Below are 24,757 nucleotides of genomic sequence, written 5' to 3'. Positions count from 1 at the left end.
CACACAGACGGTATCTGTGCGAAAGGGGTGGGAGGCCTCATTGGGAAACCTCTCCTCTCAGACGCTAACAAGCCCGATAAAAATCACAGCTTCCAAGCAAGACCTGTACATGGTTATAGCACCTCATTTTCCCTCACCATATGCTCTAAGGGGCAGAGAGCATGGGGGCCCCCTCAGTTTCATGGATGGGAGACAAGAAAGAGTAAGAGATGGTTAAGGCCATATCACAGTTGCCCAAAACCCAGCGCATTTGCACCTACGGCTGTGGTCGCCAGGCCTTTCTAGTCACCTTTTGGTTCTAGCCACCTCTGGAATTAGATTGACTTTTTTTTTTAAAGCCTGGTACAGAATAGCACTGTGTCAATCACCCATTAACCTTATCAGTCAATCAGCCAACCTACGTACGTTTTTGAAGGTCTACACTTGAGCTAGAACCCAGAAGATGTGGTGAAAACAATGATACCTTCTTTCATAGAGTTTTATGTTGGGAACTCAAGACAGATACAAGAGAAATAATGGTAGCCAAGGCGAGACTCACATGATGAAGGACCCAGGCAACTTGGGCGTCCAGAGGAGTCAGAGGCCTGTGGGGCAGGCAGGGAGGCCCAGCGAACAGCCAGGGCACATGCAATGCCTGGAGGGCAGTTTGGAAGGAGAAGTTGCTGGAGGTGAACGACATTCTAGGCCACCAGCAAGGGTATGGTGGAGACACAAGCACGGAGCAGGCATGGGCCAGAGGAGGGGGGTGGGGCAGGCCTCCTAGGTTAAAGAGGGGAGCTGCCACCAGATGCCATGACAACTAGGGAGCTAGGGAAGGTTTCTGCACAAAGCGGGACTTCCTGAAAGCATTTCTAAAGCAACTGCTACACACGGACGTGCATCATTTTCCGGCATCGAGGAGCCTTCAGTGGATGTGCACACCATTGAACCGCCTAGCACAGCACCAACTGTGAAAGAGATGGAGGCTGTTTCACTGTCCAGGGCACTGAGGGCTCCAAACAGAGCCCCCGGGAGCCCCAGCACCTCTCTGGCTATTTAGCACCTGTGGCTTTCTCAACAGGTTAACACACGCTTGCACGCACACAAGTTGAGTGTGACACAAGAATATACTAATTGACTCCGCTTCCACTAAAAACATGTATTTGACATCTAAGCCTCCAAGTGAGAAAGGTCTCTGCATCTGCTATTAATTGCTGAATTCAGGGATTCTGTGTATCCTCTTCCCACAGAGCATGGAGGGGTTGAATAACAGAAGCCGGGGCTGAGCTGGTTTTTTCCGGTGTCCGACTCTGGGCCCCCTCTGAGCGCCCCTGCATGCCTTCCCTCAGGCCCCTCTTACGCTCGGAACCTTCCCTGGCTCGCTGCTGGCTGCAGTGACTTGTCCAAACCCCTCCACCAACGTTTGCCTCCAGAGTCCCTCATTCCTCCCATGCCTGTGTCTACTGAGTTCTCGGTATGGGCCTGCGTGGTGCTTACATTCTGTTGAGGCAAACTGAAAATAAACATGAAAATAATCAAATAGGCAAAACAATTGCATGTTGTGATTAGTTAATAAGGAAACAGAGCAAGAGTCGGTGGCTCTCCTGATGGAAGTACTGCTGGAGCCGAGACCCAAGGTGACGGGGCTTACGGAAGTGAGGTGTGAGGGCTGCGGTGGTCCAGGCAGCGGGGACCACATGTGCAGCGTCCCTGCAGCACAGTGCCAGGTACAGTGAAGGCATCAGGAGATGGTCAAGGGGGCTGGAGCGTGGTGGGCAAGGTCCCAAAATGAGGTCACATGGGGTTTTGAGGGCCGTGGTTGGACTTCTGCCCTGTCCTAAACCCTTTCCTTCCCCTGTAATCCCCCATGATCAATGGAATCACCCGAAGCCCTTCCCCTCCCTCCCCTCCCACATTCAGCTGGCCACCAAATCCCACTGATTCTATTTCAGACTCTCTCCCGACTCTCCACCCTGTTCTTTTCCCCTGCCTTGGTCTGGGTCCTCACCCTCACCCACCTCAACAAGGCTACAGACCCAGCCCTCTCTCCCAGCCTCTAACCCAGCCTCTGGCACGGGGGCTGCAGGCGCCGCCAGGCAGCTTTCTAAAGCACACGTCTAGCCCCAGCGCTCACGCCTGAAGACTCCTGTCTACACTGGCGGCTGTTGGAGCTGGGCAGTGGGCACATGACCTTCTACATGTTTGAGTTTTCTATAATAACCACCACAAACAAGACAAAACAACACAAACCCTCCTCTTACTCAGAAGGCCTGCCTATTTGTCTTCTCCCTAAATGAACAAGATCTGCTGGAACCCGAGTACCCAGCTACAGATCCGAAGCCCAGGGGCTCCCAGTGACACAGGGATAGAGGGTGTGGCAGCCTCAGGAGACCGTCACAAGGAAGCCTCGAGTACCCCAACGCCCCCACACGTAAGCCTGTGGTTGCGCCTCAGGGAACCCAAAGCGGGAGGGTGGCTGACAGGCGTTCCCGGGATGACACCAACCCGGCCAAGCTCCTTTCCAGGCAGTTTCACAAGAGTCCCTGATTGTGTCATGTCCTCACAGAAAAATGAGGAGCAGGACCCACAGCCACGGCCAAGGTCTGTGTTCAGACTCGTCCCTGATGTGACACTAACCACACCCACTCCCACAATGCACCTGTTTGTAAAATGTTTCTCGGTCAGGTGCGGTGGCTCACGCCTGTAATCCCAGCACTTTGGGAGGCGGAGGTGGGTGGATCACCTGAGGTCAGGAGTTCGAAACCAGCCTGGCCAACATGGTGAAATCCCGTCTCTATTAAAAATACAAAAAATTAGCCGGGCATGGTGGTGTGCACCTGTAATCCCAGCTCCTAGGGAGGCTGAGGCAGGAGAATTGCTTGAACCTGGGAGGCAGAGGTTGCCGTGAGCCGAGATCGCTCCATTGCACTCCAGCCTGGGCAACAAGAATGAAACTCTGTCTCAAAAAAAAAAAAAAAAAAAAAAAGTTTCTCAAAAGAGCTCACGTAAATAAAGCGTTAAGGGGTAATGTATCTTCTGTGCTGCCGCTGAACGTTTCAGAAGCAACGAAGGACCATGAACAACTGCTTCCCACGATGCTGGCGAGTTCCCGCATCAGCTTCCTCGGCCTGAACAGAAACAGTGGCTGGGCATGGAGTGGCCTGAACCCGGCTACTGGTGGCACCACACTTAAAGATTTGTTGAAGCCTGTGACTGCTCCAGGTGTAGACAACCTTGGGATCCATCCCAAGTGAATTCATCTTCACTGCTGCCTGTACTTGGCCCACCCACACACTCCCATTTTCAGCAAGCCCTCCTCGCTCCACTTTTCCTCGGCCATCAACGTTCTTGGGCGTCCGTCACTGGGACAGGCTCTGAGCCTGGCATGAATCTGAGAGAGAGCAGATCTTCATAAGCCAGAGTCTTAAAGAAGTTGGGTTTAGATGCGGAGGAAATTTGTGCTGCGTGAAGAAGGGATAACAACCCAATGAGGAGTCAACATTGCCTGATCCATGGCCACTCAACTTTCCATCCATGGGTTTTTCAGTTTTTGTCTTTCTAAGCTCTTCACAGAAATCCAAAGTGGGGGCCAGGTGCGGTGGCTCACACCTATAATCCCAGCACTTTGGGAGGCCGTAGCAGGTGGATCACCTGAGGTCAGGAGTTCAAGACCAGCCTGGGCAACATGGTGAAGCCCCGTCTCTACTAAAAATACAAAAATTAGCCGGGCGCAGTGGCACGTACCTATAATCCCAACTGCTCGAGAGACTGAGGCAGGAGAATTGCTTGAGCCCGGGAGGCAGAGGTTGCAGTGAGCTGAGATTGTGCCATAGCACTCCAGCCTGGGCAACAGAGCAAGATTCAGTCTCAAAAAAAAAAGAAAGAAAGAGAGAGAGAGAGACAGAGAGAGAGAAGAAAGAAAGAAAGAAAGAAAGAAAGAAAGAAAGAAAGAAAGAAAGAAAGAAAGAAAGAAAGAAAGAAAGAAAGAAAGAAAGAAAGAAAGAGAGAAGGAAGGAAGAAAGAGAGAGAGAGGAAAGAAGGAAGGAAGGAAGGAAGGGAGGGACGGAGGGAGGGAGGGAGGGAGGGAGGGAGGAAGGAAAGAAAAGAAAGGGAGATCCAAAGTAAGGAGGAAAAAGGGGTGTCTCAGGGCTGTCCTCCAAGCCTCGTAACTCGGAGAATGACATCAATCATATCTTCATGTCTCACTCACCCTTGAAAAGATGGCTGGGACTAGGAGCCAAGGCATTCAGTAGGAGGGGCCTGGCCCCATCAGAGCAGCCAACATTGGGCCCTTCCCAGGCCTCAGCTTGCTCATCTGCGCAAGGCGGGCTGCACCTGCCCTTCTCCCTGCACAATAGCTGTTGTGAGGCTGAGACAGCAGGGCACACCAAGCGTTCCCCAGCACCAGCCACAATGGTCCACGCTTAAAGTGGAGATTCTATGGGATCCAGTGGTCAAGTTGCCCTGGGTCACCCCAGCAAGTGAGTGGCAATGCCCAAAATAATACTCTGGTATCTGTGACCCCAGGGCCAGACCGTCCTTGACAGCCAGTTGGAGGAAGTTAGTCAGCTGGAGACAGAGCAGGTGATGGCCCTTGGGCAGATGCAGGACTTTCTGCAAACCTATGAGTGCTCTTCTTCTGAGAGTGCCTCAACAATTTCTTATTTTTGTTATTTTCTTAAATCTTCTCAATGGTCCGGGTCCAGGAGTTTCGGGCTTTTATTAAGCAGTGGAAGTGCATTGGAGACACAGGGACCTGACCTCCTCACCCTGCCCACACCGGTAGCAGAGTGACAACTGGGCCTCCAGAGACACCTGAGGGCCACCTTCCAGCCCTCAGGCAGAAGCCCTAAAAACGTTGTGGAATATTCTCCCATCACAACCTCCGTCTGGACACAGCTCCAGGGTCACCCTTCCTAAGGCAACGTCACCGTGACCTGGCCCAGTGGGCGACTTAGGGGTACCTCCTGGGGAGGGGGTCTCGCTCACTGAGGCTTTTGCAGCCTGTGCCTCTGCAGTGGATGAAGAGTTTCCAACAGCCTAATTTTATCCCAGGGAGTAAAACTTAACGTCTGGAAGAAGAGCTCACTGTCTATAAACGTCCTAGGAATAAAAGAGCTTAAAAATGAGGGGTGAAAACATGGTTCAGTATCTTGGGGTTCTTCATCAGATTAGCGAGGCCCTAGAGTGGAAAACCATGGCTGACCTGAAGGATTGATGAAGCTGCAGTGGCTTCCTGCACTCCTGGTGGCCACAGGCCCTGGATTTATCACACCAGGCTTCCCTCCAGCAGGTCGCAAGAGCTCTGCGGGAGAAAGGAGGGAGAGCGCTCCGGGCACCGGACACCTGCTGTGTGCCTTCAGGGCTGACGGACTTCGCGTGTTTGACTTTCACCACCCCGTTAAAGTTGGCGCTATCACATTTTATAAGTGAACCCTGAGCCTCCAGAAGGTTTAGTAATTGCCAAAGTCAACAGCTCCTGGGTGGCAGGGCCAGGACAGGAATCCAGGTCTGCCCAAGCCCACAGCACACGCCCTTCCCTTTCTGGGCACTACATCCAGGAATACGGTGCCCCTGCAAGCACTCAGCACCCAGGTCAGTCAGGAGAGAGAGGTGGGGTGGAGGAAGGTGAGGAGCAGGGAGGCAGCCGGTCAGCCGCTCAGAAGCCTTAATTAAGCAGAGACAAGGAGGGCTCGCCCCACGGCAGAGACTCCGTACACATGGGGAGGTGGGCTTGGGAGACCTCGAGGAGACATAACTAACAGGGACGGGGCAGCTGGCTGACTTCTACCTGTCCTCCCTGGCACCCCAAAATATAGTAGGCTGTGGGGACAGAGCCACAAGGAACAGACCCACCAGACAAGGCGATGTTGCTGTTGCCTGGCATGAAGGTGGCAGCTACTACACATTCCAGAAGGAGAGGCCGTGGAGGAGGAGGGGAGGCCCAGGCAGGAGCCCGGGAATACCTTTCCCCTCTATCCTGCCACGGAGGCCGGCCCATGCTGGAACGGGCGGAGCTCCTGAGAGACCCGCGAAAGGGCAGCGTGACAGTCTAGCTCAGCTCAAGCCTGGCCAAAAGGCCGAGGCGTGGGAACTGCAGATGCTGGGGCTGCCGTGACCGAAGTAGCTCTGGGCTGGTCACCAAGCCGAGCCCAAGGCAGTGGAGCCAAGGCCAATTGCAACAGAGGGAGGAGGAGGAGGAGGAGGGAGGAAGCAGCAAGGGAGACGCTTTTCAAAAAGTCTGACATTGAGGAGAAGTGGATACATGAGTAACGAGGGTGAGGGTTTTTGTTTTGTTTTGTTTTGTTTAGGACTGTTGGGACATATTTTCAGACAAGAAGGAATGGAGCCAGGGAGATAAAGATTTAAACTGTCCAAGACAGAAAGGGTGCATAGGGCAGAGCTGGCGAGGAGCTGGGGGTGGGCTGGGCAGGGACAGGGGAAGCGGCCAGAACCAAGGGCACAAGCAGATACGGGTTTTTGTTTGCTTTTTATTTTTTTAGAGACAGGGTCTCTCTCTCTCTGTCACCCAGGCTGGAATGCAGTGGAATGATCATAGCTCACTGCAGCCTCGACCTCCTGGTCTCAAGAGATCCTCCCATCTCAGCCTCCTGAGTAGCTGGGACCTCAAGTGCATACCACCATGCCTGGCTAATTTTTTATTTTTTGCAGAGGTGGGGTCTCACTGTGTTGCCCAGGCTGGTCTCGAATTCTGGCTTCAAGCAACCCTCCCACCTTGACCTCTCTAAGCACTGGGATGACAGGCATGAACCCCCACACCCAGCCACAAGCAGATAAGTTTAGATTTGAAGGGAAGAGACACTCTATCCTCTTAGGACAGAAGAGAAGGACGAGAGAAAGGGAGCTGGAAATCAGAAGTGCTCAGGCGGAGCGGCTCAGTGTCACAGATGACACTGAGCAACCCAGAGAAGCAGGAGGCACAACAGCAGAACACACCAGAGGCTGCCGGGTCTGCATTAGTCAGGGCGTGCAATGCTAGCTGCTGCAACAAACAAACGCCCAAGCCTCAGGGACTTGACCCAATGACAGTTTGTTTCTCATTCAAAGTCCAATGCCAAGGTCGCAGGGCAGTGGCAGCCTTCCACGTCGTCATTCAGGGACACTTCCCCCGGTGTCCACGCCATCCCCTGGAGAGGAGCGAGCACGTGGAGAATTGTGTGAGAAGCTTTCTGGGCAGGCACGGAAACAGCACACACTTCTGCCCACGTTTCCCTGAGCAGGCCTGGGTGCCACAGCCACACTGGGCAAGAGGCTAGGAAAAGTAGTTCCACTGGGTGCCCAGGAGGAAAAGGAAACAGATTTTGATGGAAACACAGCCATTTCTGCCACCCAGAAAGGGCTCGGATGACGAAGAGAAGATTCCAGTAGTGTGAGTTCACGAGTAGTTGCTGCAGCCACCCCCAGAGGTGATAGGAAATGAACCACCCCCTCACACCTGGGTCCTTGAGGCAAACCTTTTGCAAAAGCTCTGCAGACACTGAATACATCATTCTCCCTGGGCCACCCTGTGCATCCAGTGTGTGACGCAGAGAGCTTGCCGTGTATCCCTGCCGAAGGAAAGACCCAGCTCAGATTTGTCGTTGCTCGGCACCTTAGATGTACAGTATTTGCAGCAAAATGCCTTCCATGATTCAAAGGCATGAAGCCCCAACACTGGCATTCCAGACATTCCACTTAGAGTTCACAGTCATTGCTGGGCATCAGCCCACCTTCAGCCCCCCTAGGTAGATGGAGGGTGTCCTGCCAGTCCACCACAGTCAAAACAGCTCAGAAAGAACAGTATATAAAGAAGGCCTTCTGTGGCCGAGTACGGTGGCTCATGCCTATAATCCCAACACCTTGGGAGCCCAAGGTAGGAGGATCGCTTGAAGCCAGGAATTCGAGACCAGGCTGGGCAACACAGTGAGATCCCCACCATCTCTACAAAAAATAAAAATTAGCTGGGCATGGCGGCACAAGCCTATATAGTCCCGGTTACTTGGAAGGCTGAGGAGGGAGGATTCCTTGGGCCCAGGAGTTCAAGGCTGCAGTGAGCTACAATCACAACAGTGCACTCCAGCCCAAGTGACAGAGCGAGACCCTGTCTCTATTTTTAAACTCTTTTAAACATGAAGAAGAAGAAGAAGAAGGAGGAGGAGGAGGAGGAGGAGGAGGAGGAGGAAAGGAGAAAGAAGAAGAAGAAAGAAGGAAGATGGAAGAAGGAAGAAGAAAGAGGAGGAGGAGGAAGAGGGAAGAGGGAAGAGGGAGAAGAGGAAGAAGAAGAGGGAAAAGGCCTTATAAAGATCTATATATCTCAAGGATATTTTTCCCTTGACTCTGGTTCTAGGAATCGGCTTTACCAATAGGTACCTTAAGTTTCCCAACCTTCCATTTATCACAAACAAGGATATTAACCTCTGTCGGAAAAAAACCCGAAACTTTCCCAGGCCTGTTTGTGAAAGCTGTGCTGGCCATCCTGCCCACACAAAGAAAGCATAGGTGCTTGTCGTCGCACAGGGGAAGCCGTGTGAGTGCTGTTGATAGCCTGTTGCTCTAATCCAGCAGCTTTCTTATACACAGCTGTTGAAAACCATCAGCGCTGGAGAGAGCAAAAGCAACACTGGGCTGATAGATCGGAATGACTTAGGAGAGGCAAATCCACACACACGTGTTGTGCGGATCTTGCAAAATCTGTAACTATGGGGAGAGAGGGGTGGAGAGAGGGGGAGAAAACAATTGAACCCCAGAGGCATCTGGAAATGAATGCTAGACTCTGTCTGGGTGTTGCTCAATGGTGACCTGCCTTCCCAGGGGCCTTGCCAAGGTGTGGTAAAGGCGCAGGCTCTGCTGATGGCTTGTTTCATCCCTGCTGGAAGCAACTGGGGAGCTGCTTCAATGTTGCAGTGTCCTTCGAGCAGCAAAGATCCAGAGATGCCAGGGCATGAGAAGGGCATATCTCCCATGCGAACGTGGTGAGCAGACAGGCGTCTACCTGCACAAGGTGTGTTTACGGGCGCAAAGCCTCCAGCTCATGTGGTCAGGTTAGAGAACAGAAGCTCATTCATTCCCTATTTGCCCCAAAGCCTAACCCTTCTCCTTTAGTTACTTGGAGTGAACAACTACTACCCCACAAGGGCCCAGGCTTGGTGGGTTCCAGCACAGAGCCCTTGTGGCGTAGGCACCATTGTCCCGTAACAGAAAAGATGAGATTCTGGGGACACCTCCCCGACACGGCCCTCCCTTTCTGACACATTTTGGCCGTGTCTGATGTTGGCCCACAAAGTTCCACCAAAAACATCCACCGCCCACTATTCCTGCAGCCCAAGCAAAAGCTCGCACAGGGAAAATCGAGGCGTTGGGTGGGAGCTGCAGCATCACACAGAGGTGTTTCGGCAGGCCAGGGGCTGTAATGAGGCTGGAAATAACAGGGCAGGGAAGTGCAGGCAATGGCTAAACACCCTGTCGGCTTTGAACTCCACAGACCTGCTCGGAAGCAGTCACACTGGTCTGAAACACGAACGCCTCTTTCTTATGGGATCAATAAAGGCTGAAGGAATCGCTTCTGGTCCTGCTGGTGTTACCAAATTTGATGATCATTTGCTGAGCACTGAGGAGATCACAGGCCAGAGGAGGCGGGGGTCCTCCTGGGCTGTGTGGTCGCCCACCCAATGCCCGACGCTCAGACAGACACCAGCCAGCCTCACCTTGTGCTGCCTCTGTGACTCTGGGCGACTCTGTTTCTTTATCTATAAATTGAAAATAATAAATAGGGCCCACCTGGAGGAGTTGTGTGAGCCCCAGTGGAGTGATAATGTAGGTAAAGGGCTGACAGGCCAGGGCCAGACACCATGGTGACTCCCCTGAAAACCAGGAGGTCATCGCAGTGGTTCAGAACCTGTTCCATCCTCCTCTGCTGCCCTAGGCACTCCAACACAGCACCCTCTCCCCACCACGCCCAGTCTCCAGGGCCGGAATACAGATGTGAGCAGGGCCATTGCTGGCCTCCCGGCTCTGAGGAGGAGAAGCGCAGGCCCACAGCCATGCGGCAGGAGCACCCTCACAGCAGAGCCAGTGTAGGCGCTTGAACGGCTCCTGCAGACACTCCCCTCTCCCCCCTTTAAAAAAAAAAAAAACAAATGCCCTGGCCTCCAAAGCCCCCACATACCTGCTTGTGCCCTCCTCTCCACTGGTATCACAAACAGAAACATCAATCTGCCTTTGTTTTGCCGTGTCTGTTTCCACACACTCCTCCCATTATATTTGAAAACAAAGCTTCTCATCTTTGCTCGGACTTCTCAGCCTACTTTTAAACACAGCACTAACAAGCGCCTCCAGGGTGGGGTGGAGGGTTTGCGCCAAGAGCAGGGCTTGGCCCAGAGCCCATCCCTTCCAGGCCTGGTCACCGGGCGAGAGGGTGGAGATACAGCAGACACAGGGGCCGAGAAGGGGCCTGCGCCTCCCCACCTTGCCTCTCCCACTGGTAATGAACCTCCTCCCCATCCCCAAGGGCCTCGAGTCACCCTGGGCTGCTCCAGGGGTCCCCTTCAGAAGAACCCCCAGGCCTGTCAAGCCTGTCTTTTGCACAGAACGCTTTACCTGCCCCCACCCCTGCATCTTGTTCTCTGCTCCAGAGGGGCAGAGCTGTGGAACCCCAGAAGGCAGGCCTCTGAGAGGACCCGAGTCACCCGGACCTGGACTCAAACCCCATCCCTTTGCCTCTCCTTGGACGAATCATTGAACACTGAGCTTCCATTTTGCATCTTCCAACTGCACAGAGGATAAGTGTGTGCTGCTCCTTCCGTGGCTGGTGCTGAGTGGGGATTTTCGGCATGGTCCCTCCACCCTGCATTTCCCACAGGATCAGCGGTAAATAAGCTTTACCTCCACCACACAGGAGGGAAAACTTCAACTCCCACGTTAGGGTAAACTGGGGAGAGACTTGGGGTAAATGGGGAAGATGATTTTGGGGATGGGTTGGGAGGGGCCCTTTACCCCCAGAGGAAGTGGTCACCTCCGAGGGTCTAGCCTGGTGGCAGGTGGCACAGTTGTAGCCTGGAGAAGAACGAACAGGGGCTCCGCACATTTGATGTAAAACCGAGGAAAGGTGAAGAAATGCAAGCAGCTCTTGGGTCACCAGGTTTGGGGCTCAAAGGCCCAGGAAAGGAGGGACCCCAGGCCTTGACCTCCACTGCACACCTGGGGACAGGGGCTGAAGACAGTTCCCTTGGAGCCACCAGTGCCCACACACAGGGACACTCCCCACCTGACAACTAAACTGTGGAGTTCCATCAAGTCTGTCCATCCCGCTGTGGTAACGGAAGACTAATTTTCCAGTGCAGGAAGAGGATGAGGGACCTCCTGTCTCATGCTTTGTTGAACTAATACGAAGGGAAGGGAAGCCAGGCCCAGTGGCTCATGCCTGTAATCCCAGCACTTTGGGAGGCTGAGGTGGGCGGATCACCCGAGGTCAGGAGTTCAAGACCAGCCTGGCCAACATGGTGAAACCCCGTCTCTACAAAACATACAAAAATTAGCCGGGCGTGGTGGTGGGAACCTGTAATCCCAGCTACTAGGGAAGCTGAGGCAGGAGAATTGCTTGAACCCAGGAGGCGGAGGTTGCAGTGAGCCAAAATCGTGCCATTGCACTCCAGCCTGGGCAACAAGAATGAAACTCCTTCTCATAAAATATATATATATATGTGTGTGTGTGTGTATAAATAAATAAATACATATATATATATATGGAAGAGGGCAGGAATCATGGAGCCAGAGAAACTGATATTCAGTTCACAGGTAAGTGGTGGGCCCGATGTGGAACTAATGGGATTCTGTGTCATGGGCAACTAAACTTGGAGGGGGCACCATGCCCGGTTCTCCCAGAGAAGAAGGACTGGGCAGACGGCTCGCCATCTCTCTGTGGAGGCCTCCCCTCCCACTTCCTTCCCCAACATCCCACCTCCACCTGCTGCTTCCAACCCCCAGCCCTGTGGGTTCTGGAAAGTTTGGTTGTTATCCAGCAGGAGGAGGAGGAATGGTTTGGAGTAGAGCCATTAAACTACAACCTGTGGGCCAAAGCTGGCCCACCCCTTGTTTTTCTAAATAAAGTTTTATTGAAACAGTCACACTTGTTCCTTTACATATCATCTGGGGCTGCTTTCTCACTTGGAGCAGTTGCAGCAGAGACAGTGCGGCCTGTGACACCGAAATGATTTGCCATCTGGTCCTTCACAGAAAAGGTTTGCCAACCCAGGTTTACAGAAGGAGAAAGGAGGGTGCTTCCCACCTGCTTCCCTTGGTGAGTGGGGAGGAGCTGGTGGCAAAGAGCAGGTTCTTGGCAGTAAGAACCAGGGCAGCCCTGCATCAGGCTGGGAGCGCTGAGGAAAGCCTCTGTGGGGATGCAGAAAGGGGGGCTTAGGAGTGGGGAGGGAGCTGAGGCCTGTGCCTGGAAAGGATGGGCCAAGAACAGGGAGAAGACAGCTGGCACAGAGGGGACGCTGGGCTGTCCCTCACAGACTCAGCGGAGGCAGGGAAGGCTTCGCTAAAGAGGAAGGTCAATGCATTTAGGCTTTTTCAGAGAAAAGGACAGAGTTCCCATGGGTGAGGGTGAGTGGGGAGAGCAGGCAGGCACAGACCTGGAGCTTGGGCTCCTTGGGACCTGCGTGACCCACAAACCCCACCCCTGCCCAGCAAACCCCACCCCTCTGCGGCTTCCCTACTGCCCTTACTGTACTGCTATACCGGGGACCTGCCACCAATTGCAGCTCCGGCTGCTGTCGGATCCCTCCATCAGGAAACCAGTGGTCCCCTCGCAGCTGGCTCCTCCCTTCCCCACGCCACCCCAGCAGGACTTACCTCTCCTGTTTCCCAGTCTCTGTTAGGGGGACTCCACCACCTGATCCCCAAGTCAGAAGCACCAGACGTCCCGAGGCCTCTCTCTCCTTCCCCGCCTTATATTAAGTCATCTCCAAGTCCCTCCAAACCTCCAGGTGTGCTTCTGAAATCCGTCTGGATACCCTCCCTGGCTCTGGCCACCCTGCCCTGTCTCCCAGCCAGAGCAGCCCTCCTCTGCACTCACTCGCAGCCCTATGCATCTGCTCAGCCAGCGGCAGCTCTCAGAGGCTTCCTCGCCAGCCAGTTTCCTGGGCCCTGGCATTCAGGCCGCCCCTCTGGCCTTTGCCAGGCCCCCACCCCAGCACAGTCAGGCCCTGTCTCCACTTCCTGCAGAATGTTCCAGGCAGAGGTTTTTGGGGCCACACAGCAGCTGTGGGAACTTAGACAAGTTAGCCCACCTCACAGGGCCTCGGTTTCCTTACCTCTAAAATAACGACAGAACCAGCTGGGTCCAAGGCCACTGTAAGGATGCAAAAGGCTGTTATTCACATTGCTGCGATTTCCCTCCCTGCTCGTGCCTCTGTACTCGCTTCTGCGCCATTCCATTGCCATTCACTGAGCAAAAAGGCATGGGCTGCCCAGGAACTCAGGGAGGGGAGTGAGCTGGAGCTGACCATCGTGTTACAAGGGCCACAGTGCTGCTGCGGGCATTTCAGCGCTGCGCCAGGGCGGGAACCAGCGTCTGGCTTTGCCTGGAGACGCAGAAGGGCACGATTGGGTGAAGCGTGCTGTGCGCTGTGGTGGGCAGGGTGGGGAAGGGTGCAGCCAGGGCCGAAGGCACAGTGTTGGGCACGCAGAAAAGGGCGACAGGCACATGATGGGACCACAGCATGTGCAGATGACAGCCGGGAGCACAGACAAAATGACGCTCTGAGGATGGCAGCCAGGGACACAGAGGAGGTGTCCTCTGCAGAAGGGGCTGGCGGCACCCCAGCCTCACACCCACTCGTCAATGGCCGTGTGGTCACAGTGGTGTCCCACACCCTCCAGGGATCGTCAGCTGAGGAGTGACATGGCCAGGCCTGTGCAGCAGCGAGCTCACACTGGCATTCGAGTGAAAGACTGTCCTAGAGACCGGAGACCAGAGCATCAGCGTGAGAGGTCAGGAAAAAGTCGGTCGCGGTGGCCGAGACGTCATGCTGTACAAGCCAGACCGTGGCGCCGAGGGGCAGTGGGGGCCACCCAGACAGAGCACACTTAGACCATGAGAAAGGACAGCACGATTCGGTGACCATCACCAGGGACCAAGCAACGGGAAGAGTGAGGACACCTGTGGTGTCACCCTGCGGGCAGCCCAGCTCCTGTGGTGCTTTCGGGTGGGAGGCCGCCCTCTGCCAGCGGGTGAGAGAGAATCCATCCCAGAAGCCACTGGAGGGCAGGAAGGAAAGGATTATGGCTCAAAGGAAGTGACACAGTGATGGAGAAACGAGCTGCTGTTCTGTGTGTGGACGAGTGTGCCGGGGGCAGGAGGCGGATCTGACGATGTCACCAGGGAGAAAAAATTACCTTGAAGCCCATGGAGTGAAGAGTGTTCAAGACAGAGATGGGAAAGCCTGGGGGTGAGGAAGGCACAGATTGTGGTCAGTTGTTTAAGGATGGAAGAAGTTAGGAAAACACTGCCCTGGGTGATTTGCCTCCTACACAACAAAGGTTTCCTCCAAGGCTAGTGCAAGCTGGCAGGAAGCCCGCATCTTCCGTGAGCCCAGCCGCATCAGCGGCACAGGCTTGCACAGGCTTCCACCTTTGTGCCGCTTCAGAAGAGCTTGCTCAGGCTGGCTGTGGCTTTAAAAGTGTGCTTGGCTTTCTAATTAAAAATAAAACCCCAGTCGAGGGATGAAAGAAAGTGCTTTGGAGCTCGTCCAGGGACCCATCGCATACAGGTGGGGAAGGAGGAGGCTGGGGAGGAAAGGAGGGCCGGGGGAGGCTGACACGGCACCCCCATCCGTGAAGAGCATAAGTCCAAAGATGTATTTCCATGCACAGCCCAAGGATCTGTGATTTCGGGAGCGCAGAAGGAAAGGCGCAGGACAGGAGGGGAGAGGTGTGAACATCTATGGCAAGGCGAGTCCAGCTACTGTGAGCTGGGTGACAAGGAGCTGCTATGACAAGCCTGCGTGGAGATTTAAGCAGCATATGGTCACCGTTTCATTATGTGCAAGTGGCTTTCCGCTGCCAGCGCCGCCCGGAGCTCCTGGAGGCAAGGCTGAACTGCAGGGTCTGGCAGGTGAGCCCATTTCCCAGACCCCCCAGCCCCCGCAGTCAGGGACAGTCTCCCCACACCACCGCTCTAGGTCAGATACACATGGCTGGAACAATGTAGAAGGACAAAATGACGTAAGACAAGATGGTCTTCCACGACCTGCCACGCACCCAAGCAGAATATGCCAAAAGTGCCCCGCGGTCCAGCTCACAGGTCACGGTCAGAACCCACCCAGAGGACTGCCTGCGGGTGGGAGTGACGGTCCCCCGCCCGGCTGCCCCAGACCTCTGAGGTCAGCTTGTTTGGGTTCGAGAGAGCAGTCCTTGAAGTAAAGGCCATTGCGTCGGATCACAGCGGGTAGGGCCCGTGGCGGCCACTGCACAGGGCTGCTGTTGACACGGCGGGAATGGTTTTGAAATCAAGGTCTGCTGCTCTCTGGGGGAAGGCAATGGAGACTGGGGCTCCTCTGGGCGGGCATGACTCTGCCTGGCTGTGGGGTCGTCCTGCTTCTGTTTCACCTGGAGGAAGAGTTTGCTGGGATTCCGGCTAAGGGCTGGGGCCTCCCTTTACTCTCCAAACCTTTTCTCAGTAAACAAAACTCAGTGTGGGAACAGAATTCCTATCAATTACAATACAAACTGATTAATGTCATAAAAACGCGACTGAAACCACCGGCCCTCACAAACAGTGCGGCTTATGTTGTCTGCCCCGCACTCGGAAGGAAACCTTCCCTTCAAGAGTTTGTGTATTGTTCACCCTTCTTCTTGGCACGCACACACAAAATCCAAAGCCTGTAATAGCGCAGGTCATTAAACGAAACAACTGCACTTGGGCCTTTTTCAAGGCAGTGATTCAGGCAGGCGCTCTCCTCACGGAATCAGTTTACAAAGATACCTCGGCTGAGGGGGGAGCAGGCCAGCCAGGCAGCGTTTTCTGGGAAAACGGACTTTCTCGTGGCCACTAGGTGGAGCTAGGTGCTTACCAAAAAGGGCAGCTTGGGCTTTGGTGCCGCTGGGGACTTATGATATTAAAATGTCACTTTTATATGCAACTACCCTTTACACATACAAATGAAATGGGAGGGAGCTATACGAAGCACCTGCAAGTTTCATACTGGGGGAAGCCCCCCATATGTGGTCAGGAAGGAATCCGTGTCTCACTTTAAGTGAGGAGAAGGGGAGGAAAGGAGGAGGTAGAGGAACCCTTCAGAACCTGAGGCGCCACATGGTCCTGGTTCGCCTTAATCCATCTCCCAACCTGATCAGTCCTGGGAATGCGGAGACCGGCACCATTCACTGCACAACTTACTTCACCGCCTGCTGTGCTAGGTCACTGCGCCCATGGACCCACGTACCAAGAAGCAATGCTGACACCCGCCCTGCCCAGCAGCTAGGGTTGCCAGGGGATGTGAAAGGATTCTGAAAAGATAATGCAATCTTCAGACGTTGTTAGGATTGTTTTGTTATTTATTATCAGAAAACAGACGTAAACTGAAGAAGGAGACATAAAGCATTGGCTGTGTGATAGGTCTTTTTCAAATTCATGTTTTCTGACACTTTTTAACACACATCCTCGTTGATAGAATTTCTTTTTCGGCCAAGCGTGGTGGCTCATGCCTGTAATGCCAGCACTTTGGGAGGCCGAGGTGGGTGGATCACCTGAGGTCAGGAGTTTGAGACCAGCCTGACTAACATAGTGAAACCCTGTCTCTACTAAAAATGCAAAAAACTTAGCCAGGTGTGGTGACACATCCCTGTAATCCCAGCTACTCGAGAGGCTGAGGAGGGAGAATTGCTTGAACTCGTGAGGCAGAGGTTGCAATGAGCCGACGTCGCACCACTGCACTCCAGCCTGGGCAACAAGAATGAAACTCCTTCTAAAAAAAAAAAGAATTGCTTTCTCAGATAACTTTAGAAAGAAATCATGGCAGGGGGCATAAGTTTGCACATGGTAATCAAGTATACAAGATAACCAGAGGTCGGAGCAGCCCCGTCCCAGCATCAGGGATAGTGAATTAGGGCCAGGGTCTGCCAGGCCACAGCGGAGTCACCTGTGAGGCCTATTCCTGTAGGTGGGCAGAGGAAGAGCTAAAGAAAGGCCCCCAAACAGCTTCCAATTATAGGAATCTCTGGCTCCGTTTACGGATAATCGATGATGAACTAGAAGAGGAAAGCCAGTTGCTAATTTCCAAACAAACCACGAAAAAACATAAGGAATGAGAAGTTTATTAAAGCAGCATGCTTTTTAAAAAGAAGTTTAATTTTTCCAGTTATTCTTTTTTAATAGAGAGGGAGTCTCATCATGTTGCCCAGGCTGGTCTCAAACTCCTAAGCTCAAGTGATCCTCCCACCTCTGCCTCCCAAAGTGCTGAGATGACAGGCATGAGCCACCACGCCCAGCCAAAAAGTGTAATTTTAAAGGAATCAGGTCACAGGGTTCAGGCAGCAGCATGGAGCTCTGGGGTCTTGCAGAGCTAATGTGAACTTTCAAAACAAACCATTTCTGTGCATACGTGTAGCATTTGCCAAAGATTGTTTTGACCTATAGGATATAAATAAGTGTTTTGTTCTCAACTTTTTTAATTAAAAAAAAAAAAAGTGTTTCCTATTCAAATAAGCACAGAAAATACTGGATTAAAAATAAAGTGTCCTAATGAGGGCTCTGAACCTCCAGAAAGGAGGACTCTAACATGAACATGCAATGTTCCAAGGGCACATTCGGTCATAAAACCTTATTTCCTGAAAAACCAATTTGCATTTCTGAGAACGAGTATTTTGTGCCATATTTTTTGAAGAACATTATCCCAATTCAATGGGACGTGCAGGCCAGTGCTGATGGGTAGTCAGATTGTGGCACCAATGACCTCCTGGCATTTGGGTAAAAACAGGAGAGGCTGGGTGCAGTGGCTCACGCCTGTAATCTCAGCACTTTGGGAGGCCGAGACAAGTGGATTACTTGAGGTCAGGAGTTCGAAACCAGCCTGGCCAACATGGTGAAACTCTGTCTATACTAAAAACACAAAAATTAGCTGGGCATGGTGGTGCGCACCCATAATCCCAGCTAGTCGAGAGGCTGAGGCAGGAGAATCGCTTGAACCTGGGAGGTGGAGGTTGCAGTGAGCCAGGATCATGCCACTGCACTCCTGCCTAGGTGACAGAGCGAGACTTCGTCTAAAACGACAAACAAACAAACAAACCAGCCAGCAGAGTTTGGTTGAAACAGTAGCAACAAGTCAACAAGTCAAAGACATGATGGACAGGAGATTCCATCAAAAATCTACAATCAGGAATGCAAAGACCCCAAATTTGTCATTAAACCTTTTCGGTGACCTAGCTAGGCCTCTGTGCTAGGACTTAGCAATCAGTGTGGGAATCTCAGTCTATAGAACAGGTTTCTGAAAAGTCATATACAAATGAAGCATTATAAGCAAATAAGTCTGAGACACAAGAGAAGCAACTCTATTTAAAATAGCTGCAGCATCACAATGGAACTCTTTGTGGTGTGATTACACCCCTGGTGTGTGTTTGAGCAGCCAACATCTGTGCTTTGTTCTCCTTTGATCCTAACCACAAGCCTGGGAGAGGGAAGCCCCAGAAGTTCTGCACCTTAGAAACAGAGAATGGCTTACTGCCCGCCCCCCCCCCCCCCCCCCCCGCCCAAGATTTTACAGATGAGGAAGGTGAAGCACAGAAAAGTCAAGTGAGGCCCAGCACGGTGGCTGGCGCCTGTAATCCCAATGCTTTCTGGGTTGTTTTGGGTTTTTTTTCTTTTTTCTTTTCTTTTTTTTTTTTTTTGAAACGGAGTCTCACTCTGTCGCCCAGGCTGGAGTGCAGTGGCGCTATCTCAGCTAACTGCAGCCTCTGCCTCCTGGGTTCAAGCGATTCTCCTGCCTCAGCCTCCAGAGTAGCTGGGATTACAGGCGCCCCCACCCCCCACCACCACACCTGGCTAATTTTTGTATTTTTAGTAGAGATGGGGTTTCACCGTTGGCCAGGCTAGTCTCGAACTCCTGACCTCAGGTGATCCACCCACCTTGGCCTCCCAAAGTGATGGAATCATAGGCATGAACCACTATGCCCAGCCCATAATCCCAATGCTTTGGGAAGCTGAGGCAGAAGGATCACTTGAGCCCAGAAGTTTGAGACCAGCCTAAGCAACATAGCAAGACCCCATCTCTACAAAAAAAAATCAAGCAATTAGCCGGCCGCACCTGTAGTCCCAGCTACTCGGGAGACAGAGCCAAGAGGATTGCTTGAGCCCAGGAGATTGAGGCTGCACTGAGCTATGATGGCACCACAACATTCCAGCCTGGATGACAAGTGACATCCTGTCTCAAAGAAGACAGAGACAAGAGACAGCCTGTCTCAAAAAAAAAAAAAAAAAAAAAAAAAAGAAAAGAAAAAAAAAAAAGAGCCAAGGGACTTTTTTCTTTAAATTAGAAAGACAAAGTTCTCATATGCAGTGTTAAAGATTTTTGTTAAACTACTGTTAATTATTTATGTGAAAAGTATTTGTAGCTTCAGAAAATGGGGAATGCTGAGTATTTTAAACAGAGATGAGAAAACAGCTACTGAAAAGTTGATGTATTATAAATGTTGAAAATCAGTATAGAAAAATTGGCCAGGCACGGTGGCTCACACCTGTAATCCCAGCACTTTAGGAGGCCGAGGCGGGTGGATCACCTGAGGTCAGGAGTTTGAGACCATCCTGACCAGCATGGAGAAACCCCATCTCTACTAAAAATACAAAATTACCTGGGCGTGGTAGCGCATGTCTGTAATGCCAGCTACCTGGGAGACTGAGGCAGGAGAATCACTTGAACCCAGGAGGTGGAGGTTGCGGTGGACAGAGATTGTGCCATAGCATTCCAGCCTGGGCAACAAGAGTGAAACTCCATCTCAAAAACAAACAAACAAACAAAATCAATGCATGTGTTACTACCCATTCTGAGGAGACGGAACATGAGAAAAGCTGAGACAGCATCGAAAGAATGCCAATGTCAATCCTCAAACAGACTACTCAAACCACCCACTTACCTAGAAAAAGCAAATCTCATGAGTAGCTCACAGGTTTTTGCCAGTACAATGTTTACTGCTGTGTGAACTCAAGCAAATTCCTGTCACCCCTGGGTCCCAGAGAACAGGACATGAGGCCCTGGGCCTGCAATGCCAGCGACTCCTTGGCACAGGTGCCCAGAGGCAGGTAGCATGAAGAGGCTGCCATGCTTCAGGCTGGGCAAACTAACCCACTTCTAGCCACAGCAGCCTAGCCCCAGAACTGAGTCCCGACCCAAAAGGAGTCACCCTGGCCTTCAGGGTCTGTTTTGCATGGGGAGGGGTGACTAGCCCACTGTGGCAACAGAGCCTGGGACAGCCCCCTGAGCCCCACCTCCTGGTACTTACCCCTGCCTTTGTGCAATTCTCTCCCCTCTAGTGTGGGCGGGACCTGTGACTCACTTCTAACCAATGGAATACGGCCAGTGTGATGGATGGCACGCTATCTTGACTACATTATGTTACAATTTGCTGGCCATGAAGAAGCCAATTGCCATGTCATGAATGACCTGTGGGGAGGGCCACAGCGCAGGGAACCACAAGAGGCCCTAGGAACTGAGGGCAGCCTCCTCTAACAGCCAACAAAAAACTGAAACTCACATTTTGTTTGCTTTTTAAGACAGTCTTGCTCTGTTGCTCAGGCTGGAGTACAGTGACGTGGTCTCAGCTCACTGCAACCTCCGTCTCCCGGGTTGAAGCGATTCTCCTGCATCAGCCTCCTGAGTAGCTAGCGTCTGCCACTACACCTGGCTAATTGTTTTTGTATCTTTAGTGGAGACGGGGTTTCACCGTGTTGGCCAGTCTGGTCTCAAACTCCTGACCTCATGATCCTCCCTTCTCGGCTGCCCAAAGTGCTGGGATTACAGGCATGAGCCACCGCACCCAGCCTAAAACTCACTTTTATAGTAGCTGCAAGGAATTGAATTCTGGGAGCTTGGAAGTGTGTCCTTCCCCTGCCGAGCCTCCAGAGGAGAAGAGCCCAGCTGACACCTTGGCTGCAGCCTTGTGAGACCTTAAGCAGAGGACCCAGCCAAGCAGGACCCACATTCCTGACCCACAGAAACTGTAAGCTATAATAATAAATGTGTGTTTTCTGAGCCACTAAATTTGTTCAGCAAGAGGTAACTAATACATCGACCAAACAAGGGTGTCCAATGTCAGAGATTACACTTGACACGTACAGGGAATCAGTCAGCGGCCACAGCAGCAAAGCAGACAAATGCAGGAGGAGGTTCTGAGTTGCAGAGGAGCTGCTGGCAGGTAGGGGAGCCCCGGGTGCCTGGCCCTGGGGGGGAGGCAGGGGACAGCCTGTTCACCAGAGACCTGAAGCATCCTCCTCGACATTCCAGTTCTACACAGGGCTGGCTCTCACATGCACCCTCCCACGATTCACTCCTTCCTTCTCCAGAAACCTGCTCATCTCCCTGCGGCCTCTGGGTCAGACGGCATACCATGAGCCTTCCGATCACCTGCCAGGGAAACATGGAAGTCACTGGGAGGCTGGGCGCGGCGGCTCACACCTGTAATCCCAGCACTTTGGGAGGCTGAGGTGGGTGGATCACCTGAGGTCAGGAGTTTGAGACCAGCCTGGCCAACATGGTGAAACCCCATCTCTACTAAAAATAGAAAAACTAGCCAGGCATGGTGGCGGGAGCCTGTAATCCCAGCTACTTGGAAGGCTGAGGCAGGAGAATCACTTGAACATGGGAGGCGGATGTTGTGGTGAGCCAAGATGGGGCCATTGCACTCCAGCCTGGGCAACAAGAGCGAAACTCCATCTCAAAAAAAGAGAGGTTGAGGCTGTAGCGAGCCAATATCGCACCACTGCGCTCCAGCCTGGTGACAGAGTGAGACCCTGCCTCAATATACGTGTGTGTGTGTGTGTGTGTGTGTGTGTGTGTAGCTAGTGGAGATGAGTATCATCATGTACTGTTTTACTCAGCATCTACCATAGTTAAATCTTCTATATAAATGTATATACACACTCATTACATCTTTCCAAAGACAAAAAAGTAAAATGCCATCATCCCCACTTAAGAAAAACTATGAGAAAATGATGCTCAGAGAGACTGAGGAACTCATAAATGGGAATAGAGCTTCATTGCTAAGACTCAGGCCGCTCTATTTAAAGCCTAAGTTCTTTCCACAGGCTGCCCCCGACCCTGATACAGACAATCCTTACAACCCGGCCTGCCAGCTCTGAGTCTTCCCTTAAAGATGAAGTCTGCAGGTGGCAGCAGGTGCAGGATGGGTGTGACCAGAGGTTGCTTGGATGTGTTTGTGCTCCAGTGTGGTCCACTACAAGCCACTCCCCAAAGGCACTTCAAAACAGAGTTGGGTCCCCCTCCACATGCGACTTCCCAGAGCCTGCCGCCATCTGGCCTCCCTCTCTTCCCATCAGGACGGTGGGACCGCTGGCAGCTCCCCAGACACAGCTGGCTGCTTCGTCGCTTCTATTTTGCTCACAGTCTCCTTCTGTCTTGAACAGACTTCTTTTCTTTGCCTTCCTCTCTACCTTCCCACCCTTCAACACTCATCTCGTCAGTTCTTCTAAGCAGCCCTCCTTCCTTCCCTTTCTAGCCTGGGTTACTTATTCCTAACACAAATGCATACTGCTAGCATAGAGTATCACTGCGCACGATGAAGGTTGTGCTAGCTAGTGCATTACTTCGTGGTGTTACTTTTATCAGCATACATGTTCATCTTCTCCAACAATGTGGAGACTCCTGAAGTCAGGGTTGTGTGTATTTCATTTCGTATCCCAGTGCTTAGCCCAAAGCATGAGACAGAGTAGGATGTTGGTAGAAGGGATGCTCCTGCCCATGAAAAGACCAGCAGCACTAGAAGTTTGGAAAGTAATTAAAGGCAAGGCTCATGTTTACTTATTCTTGAAGCCCTACTATCACCCACATTAGCAGTCACACGGCACAGCAGTTTCCACAGATAACCACTGGACAAATATTCTTTGCATAACTGACTCTACAGATCTACCCAGGAGCTTGCTGGGCTCACCCTCCTTCCGGAAAAGGAGAATCCACAAGCGTCTCTGACAGCCTCGTTCACCCTCTACGCATGCTTTCCTGTTGGCTGGACTGCCTGGTGGACGCTAAGCAGCCTCTGGATACACACTCCGGTGCCCTGGGGAGCTTCTGCACACCTGACGAGGCAGAAGAATGACCCCTAGTGGCCCTCGCTGGCTTTGTTCGTCCATGAAGCACTGGAACCGGAAGGGGGGTTTTCAGAAAAGGTACAGTGATTCAGAGACAACTGTCTAGAAAGAGTGCTTATCAATACACAAGGATTCTGGCAATCGCAACAGAATAAATAGCTGTAGAACCACAGAGTAAATATTAAATATACCTCTTTATTACTGGTAATAAACCCATGTAATATAGCAGCAAATAAAATATATTTTATAAATCTTTTAAAGCCTATGCAATTTTCAACCTTAAAATGCTTTAAGAAGCTCTCATGAACGTTGCAAATAATACAGACAACAGGTACATCACACTGTACAGTTCTTCAAAGGCATATTTTTAAATAACTCATCTTAAAAAAAAAAACCCAACTCTGCCCCCCACCACCTGCCCCAGCAAGAATTACTATGATTTTGCAGTAAGAGATTTTGGAAAAACAAGTCTATTAAAACCAGGGCTTCAGCTCTTCCAAAACCACACAAAGGATCTGTATCTACCAGCACACATTCTCTTTAAATGGAAAAGTTTACCTTATCCCATCAAACCAGTCCCCGCAAAGGCAGTTTGTTACCATGTAAATTTAAAGTTGATCAAATCAGTTGTCATAGACTCATTTTCTGATTTGATTATTCTTGTTTTCTTTGGAGGAAGGAGGATAGCACTTTGTTTTTCTAATGAACAGGTAGAGTACAAAAAGTTTAATTTCTTTTGTTAAACAGAAGTTCTATAGGATTACTTTCTCCCTGATTTAGCTCTGAACTAAAGTTCATAACTACCTTCGTGGTAACAATCAAAGTTCACCTCCTGTAGGTGCTTATAAACTGCTTGCTTATAAACCCAGGGCCTCTGAAATATACTGACATATTCTCTTCACCAACCTAGGGCACTCCCTTCCGTTAACCACCCACTCAGCGCCACCTGGGCCAAGCTCCTCTGCCGCAAGCTCAGCCTGAGTTTAAATCCTAGACCTAGCATCCGTAAAACCTTAGGAAAGCACTCTAAGCCTTTGATCACAGGCTGGCAGAGCAAGCCCACCCTCTGAATTAGACACCCACAAAGCCGATATAATCAATATCGAAGGCAATGAAGTAATTATTTCATCCAGAAATAATTACTGTTTCAGGTTCACACAGGAGGTTTCACACACTTAACACATCTTCCTTGCACACTTTGTGTGTGCAGACACTCAGCTGGTTTCTCATAGCTAGGCATGTACATTTCACACATATTCCAAGAAGGGACTTGGAAAGAAATTTCAACTTTTAAAGTTGCTTTCTAGTCACAGGTGAGTGGTCTCTTGCCTCTTTGAAATATAAAGTTTCTTCACAGCCCATAACATGGAAAGATTGCTAGAAGACTTTTATGCAAGACAGTCAGAATACGGAATACAAGACTCCCTCTGTCACAGGTTTAGTCAACTTCTCGCGAAAGTACCT

At 51.7% G+C, this 24,757-nt stretch overlaps 1 long non-coding RNA gene across 1 annotated transcript; it reads right to left on the bottom strand.

Moving 5' to 3' along the window:
• Positions 1 to 1,249: 1,249 nt before the first annotated feature.
• LOC126933165 (uncharacterized) lies at positions 1,250 to 10,274 on the bottom strand. Its single transcript, XR_007718436.1, has 3 exons — positions 10,145 to 10,274; positions 3,724 to 3,821; positions 1,250 to 1,492 (listed from the first exon to the last, which is right to left on the bottom strand). It is a non-coding gene; the product is annotated as an uncharacterized LOC126933165 (long non-coding RNA).
• Positions 10,275 to 24,757: the final 14,483 nt, after the last annotated feature.

This window comes from Macaca thibetana, chromosome 12 (genome assembly GCF_024542745.1).
Source record: "Macaca thibetana thibetana isolate TM-01 chromosome 12, ASM2454274v1, whole genome shotgun sequence".
NCBI classification, from domain to species: Eukaryota; Metazoa; Chordata; class Mammalia; order Primates; family Cercopithecidae; genus Macaca; species Macaca thibetana.
Note: the sequence above shows the minus strand (reverse complement) of the source record. Positions and strands in the feature narration are given on the sequence as shown.